Source organism: Tetrao urogallus (genome assembly GCF_951394365.1).
Source record: "Tetrao urogallus genome assembly, chromosome: 9".
Classification (NCBI taxonomy): Eukaryota; Metazoa; Chordata; class Aves; order Galliformes; family Phasianidae; genus Tetrao; species Tetrao urogallus.
This window is the reverse complement of record NC_136822.1, coordinates 12,229,464-12,235,463: the sequence shown is the minus strand read 5'-3', so window position 1 is coordinate 12,235,463 and position 6,000 is coordinate 12,229,464.

The following is a 6,000-nucleotide window of genomic DNA, read 5'->3' as shown; positions in this document are numbered from 1 at the left end:
GGGGGAGCAGTGGTGCCAAAGCTGCTGCTGCTCAGGGACGGCGAGCATCCACACTGTGCAGAGCTGGGCTGCAGACACACGTGCTGAGCTCTGTGCGCTGGTCCCAGCATGGAGGCAGCTCCCTGCACAGGGCTGCAAGGGGTCCTGTGAGCAGCAAATGGTTAAGGGAATTAGGATGGAAAGTTGATAAGAATAGTTCAGTAGCTCCTGTAGGAAGATTGCGATTTAGCTTAATTATCATCATTACATTTTCAATCTCTTTGCTAATAATTACGAGACAATAGAGCATGATGTGAACACAGCTGCCTGCTCTCCTTCTCACCCTGAGGACAGCTGGCAATGAGGGGATGTAGGGCTGAGGGATGCTTTCCTCTTCTGCAGCCCCAGCTCCCACCTGGGGTCCCAGGACAGCCCCCAGGCAGGTACCATAGCCAGGAGGCAACACGAGCAAGGGGGGATGTGCTGCGTTCCCGTTGTGCACAGACCCCAGAGAGCAGCCAGAGCCGTGGGAAGCTCTTCCCCAACACACCACCTGCCTTTGGCTGGTCACAGTGTGACTCTACTGGAGGGACCTCTGTCCTCTTCACCCTGACTCAGCTTCAGTAGCACAACATGGCCCTGCCCTGTGCCCCCCAGCACCCACATGGATCCAGCTTTGGTCCGTGTAGGTCTGGGGCAGCTCCATGAGCTCAGTGGATGCTGTCACTCACTCTTCCTCGTGGCACCTCTGTGTGCAGAAAGCTATTTCAGGACCCAACACAATGCTCCCTGATGTCAGCTCCAATTAGCTCTATCCCATAAGGGTGAAGTCCGCTGACACCTGGCTCCAGTGGGGCAATGACATTACAACATCCCAAGTGCTCACATGGGTTCCCCGGACAAAGCATGAGCATCATCCCGGCACGCTTCCCAGCTGCTCCCCCCACAGCCACAACAGTGAGAGATGGAGAATTTGAGGCATTTAATCTTTGCATTGTCCTCCCCCACAATGGCATTCTCCTTCTCCAAATAACCACAAGCTGAAGACACAACAACACGTTGCTTCCCCCCAAATAGCTCCAACGAAACAAACGGAGGAAGTGCGGAGGGGTTGGAGCAGAGCCTGCTGCTGGTTGCAGGACATAGAGGGGACCTTGCTGGGAACCCACAGCCCCTCCTGGCACCGGTGGGAGCCCCAGGACAGGAGAGGTGCTGGGAGGTGCTCACAGACCCTATGGAAGCCCGGTGAGCAGCAGCCTGCATGGCAGTGCTTTCTCTCCCTGAGGAAAACTGCCTGCTAAAAGCAGAGGCAGGGAAATTGCTCGACAGAATCATTTAGTAATTGTTAAAAAGAAGAACTTGTTTTCTTCGTCTTGCAACCCACAATTGCACAATGCAGCTTGCACTGTCTGCGTGTTTGCAAGTAGAAGGCTTTGGGGAAACTTAAAATCCAGCCTTAAGAGGGGGAATAGTTCTGCAGCCACTACAGACCATGTGCTGCCAAGAAGGGGCTGGGACTGATGTGCAGGTGCAAGGCAACGTGGCAGCAGGGGGAGATATGTGGAGCAAGGGCGGCATTTAGGAGCTCATTTTTGCTGTGTTGCCATAAGAACAGTTATGACTCGGAGCTGTTTAACACACAGCCACCCTTCAGCACGGCACAGAAGGCAGCACAGGTCATGGGGCTGGCTGTGCAACAGCCTGTGCTCAGGGTTTATCACTTGCCTTGGTGCAATCCCTTTGGACCTCACGTATGGACTTGGGACATAGAAAAAGAAGAGGAGAAAATCCCAGCAGTTCTGGAGCAAGAAGCAGTGGCTACAACAGTGTTTCATTCCACTCATAAAAGGCTATTGATGTTAAAAAGAAAATGGGGATTAAAAAAAAATGAACCCATAAAAACCTTCGAGCCCATTTTTGTCCCAGTTTTAAATGGTAAAATCTGTACTTTGTTCTCAGCTGTTGTTGCAAAATCGAACCACTCTCAGCCTCTTGCCTTACTTAACCACAGGCTACCTCCATGCAGAGTGCTGCTCAGAACCAAGGCCTGCGGCTGGCCCAGGAACCTGAGCCATGTGAACCTTGCCAAAGGGCACACAAGGAGCTTCAGAGCCAGTGAGCCTCCAAGGGACTGCTGGTGTGTGCCATGCTGTGCTGCTGTGCCAAGGGGTGCCAAGGGATCTCAGCTCCCAGCCGAGACACGCAGCACCACAGACACATCCCAATGGCTGCCCCCACTCCTTGGGCTCTGTTTTATCGAACTGCAGCATCATAAATGGCTGGGGTGGGATGGGACCTCTCCAGCCCACTGCTGGGAGCTAAGTGAGTTGCCCTTGATCTGCTGCCTCCTTTCCCGGACAGCACGTCATGCCCAGTTGTAGCTTCCATAGCTTCATTACGGATGACGTATCTCGTACCACAGGGGATGATATTCACACAGCAGCTCTTGCTGTCTGACATCTGCATTTAGATTACAGCGTGGTGAAGCCCCCCATGCTCTGCACGCCCAAGGCCCAGTGCGTTCCCTTAACCTCTGTCCCCTCTCCCTGTTTGCAGGTGGGGATCCACGGCCCCACATAGCCATGGGCAGGGATTTGTGCTTGAGTGTCCCCAGCCAGGGTACTGCCACCCTCTGCCACCCCTTTCCTTGAGACGCCCCAGCACGGCAAGCAGTGGTGGCTGTAGGTAGCCAGCCACAGGCTGGACTTGAAACCAGGCACGATGAGTTATTTATGAGCGGCGGGAGGGAAGTGGCGATAAATAATACATCGGCGCTCTCACATTCTGTGTGCGTGTATCTGTGGATAAATATTTCATTCACTAGGAATGTGCGTAGATGCTTGTTGATAAATAAAAATTGGAAAATGTTCCATTGGGTGGCTTTAAATGAGACTCCAAGCTTGCATCCGAAGAACAGCGTGTACCCTGCTAGAGCACAAAGATTCTAATTTCCCTCAGCAGAGGCTGCCTCAACCGTATCATTGCGCAGCGCCTGGTGCAGCACACACCCCAGAAACATACGGCCCAGCTCTCCTTCCACGCCGCTATTTTAGCATCACTTTCCTAGCAGTGGTATTCAGGCAGCTCCTCTAATTATACCTTGTACTGACTGGGCTGGGGATGCAGCTGTCAGGCTCTAAACACACGCAGACCCAGAAAGCAGCACATTGCCTTTTTCTGCATGCCATTGAAGCTCAGTGCGCTCAGGCATGGCTGATGATGCAGATCTCATTAGTGCCATTTAATTAGGCAGGTGGTTCTTCCCATAGGAAGAACACGAGATATGGAGAGGGACAACAACAAACCCATGGGCTTCACTGAGGCTGTTCTCCAGGCTCAGGCTGACATGCACAGCTCCTGGGCTCCCATTTCCTAATTTCCATGTGTTTGCAGAGCATGTTGCTCTCTGCTGGCTCCATTTACAAGTGCTGCAGGTGGAAAAGTTGAGTGTTCCTAGTCTGACCTGTTCCCCACGTTGCAGTGCTCCTCTTCTTCTAGCCCCTTAGTAGTGCTCAGGCTCCATTATATGTCATGAAATAAATTCAGAAGGAAGATGGGTGCTCTCATGCCTCATCTTCATTTTTCATTCCAGTTTATCACCCCAAATAAACTGGAGTAATTGTGCAGAAAATTACTCTGCCCACAGCATGCCTATGAGAAATTTCTGCTCTGGGTCAGTAGCAGCGGTGCCCCAGCACAGGGGGCCAGGTGAGGGGCTCCCCACTTCTTCACCAGGTGGGCACAGTGCAGTGCTCTCCACTGCTCTGGGATGAGCCTGAGGAGGGGCAAAACACCATCCCTGGCAACGCAGCTCACCTCCAGGCTGGTCTCTGCAGGTGGGTGCCAACATGGTTGTTCCCTGCAAGCACAGAGCCCACATCCCTGTCTTGCACATCTGGGTGTGAGGACAGGCAGAAGTAGGGCACAGGGACAAGCGACTGAACTGTCCTACATAACAGCACAAGGAGAGCCTCCACCCTGCAGAGTCGTGTGCTGCCTGTGACAAGCAGAAAGGCTGTAAAAATAGTGCCTATTGTGCAGTGTGCTGCAGGTGGGTTGTGTAACACGGCTCCACACAGGTGGCAGGAGGGCTGTGGGGATGTGGGGCAGCCGGGCATCAGCTTCATTCGGCATCTGTGCTCCTCTGGATGGCCCTGCTCTGTGCATTCCCAGCTGTGGAATGCCTTAGGGTTGCTAAATCCATCATAAGTCAACTTTCAGATTTATTTATCCAGCAATATCACCTCATCACAAGGGAGGTGGAGGCAGCCCAGCCACGGCTCCACATACCCCAGCTTTGCTGTGCCAGCGCTGCCTCTGCTCAGCAGGCACAGTGCAGGGCTTGGCTGTGTCTCACGGGGCGAGGGCCAGGACATAACCTGCCATATTTCCAAAGGGAAGGAAGGCTCCAAGCAGATCCTCCTCCAGGTTTCCTTCCCCCAAGCTTTTTCTCACCCTCTGCCTCTCCCCTGAGATAACAATCAGTGATACTGTGGTTTAATTAATGTTTTTGACTTCCAGCACACGGATGGGATTTCTCCTCTGTACTATTGCCAGAAGCCTTCTGCTCCTGCCAGGCAGCCAGGCAACCTGGGCCGGTGGGAGCAGCTCCATAGTGTTCCTGCAACTGCCAACCAGGCAAGGGGCCATGTGCTGAGGGCTGTGACCCAGAGCAGCCCACTTCACCTGGGTAAGAAAAAAGGGAGTAACCCATGGGCAGCTGTCCCCTGCTGGCTGTGGGCTCGTGGACCATCGGCTCCATCCCTGCCATGCAGCCCCTCTGCACCAAAATAACCACTCAGCTGTTGGCTCTGCTGCCCTGGGGCACCAAAATAGCCCTTCTAGCAGCCAGTGCATTGCTGTCGTCCAGGGCCCTTCTGCTTTTTTCGAAGATGCTCAGACGATGTAAAATTAGATTTCCTTTAAAACACAGCCCTACTGTTAAAAGAAATGCTAATAACACGTAGCCTCAGGGCTAAAGATGGAGCCAGGCCCACCGACGCCTTCACCATCCAAAGCGGCACTCAGGAGCCAAGGAGAGCTGCTCCAGAGCCAGCTCCTGCCACAGCTCACATCTCTGCACCCAGTGCAGGTGGCTGCCTCTAATTACAGGGAGGGCTTCTTCCCAGAGTGTTTAATTAGCGCCACAGGGCAGAGATGTGCTGTGAGAGCCAAGGCAGCCTTGGCACAGTCTGGTACACAGCGTGGCCGTGCCAAGGAGCAGAGTGCATGGGAGCTCAGTGCGTGGCACCGCAGCGTGCTCCGGTGCTCACAAGATGTTGGGGCGTCCCACTGGGACAGGCAGGAGCTGAGCCACACTGCGCAGCACAAATCCCCCACAGCAATCCGGCACCTCGGGGCTCCCCAGGGTGCGTGAGGCTCTCACAGCACCCTGAGCTGCTCAGCAGACGACTCCTCGAGGCCACCACAGAGATCTTAAGAGCTCACGGCAGGTAAAGGTTTAACCTGCACTGAGCCCCACAGACAGGCCAGAGGGACAGCCCTGCAAAGCAGCTGCACCGCACACCTCTCCCCACCACGTCCCCCCAGCACCAGGTTGATTTTCTGTCTAGACACGGTGGATTTGCCCTCCGCACCTCAGCCACACTTCTGTGTCATCTCACCAACAGAGCAATAAAACAAGTGGCTTTTTGTGCGCAGTTGCATGCTTAATTCCAAGCTGTGCCCACTGAGAAGCCTGAGAGAAATTGCACAGAGCAGAGCCGGTGCCCCAGGTGTGTTTTCATAAATAAATTGGGAGGTTTCAGTGGGATCTTTAATACACACTAAGCAGGAGCCTGTCACAAATGAACCTCTTGCTAAGGGACAGCAGAATCTATCTTGTCTGCAGGAGCAGATCAATCCGTGCAGATTTTCCCCAAGCGGTTTCTCAGTGCCATTAATGACTTGTCCCTCCCAGTTGCACAGAACTCCATTTGCAGATGCTGGATACCACAAATTACTTCACTCGCTTTCAAGATGCCGAAGCTGACCTTAAGCTCAATACTGCAAGTTATTGCA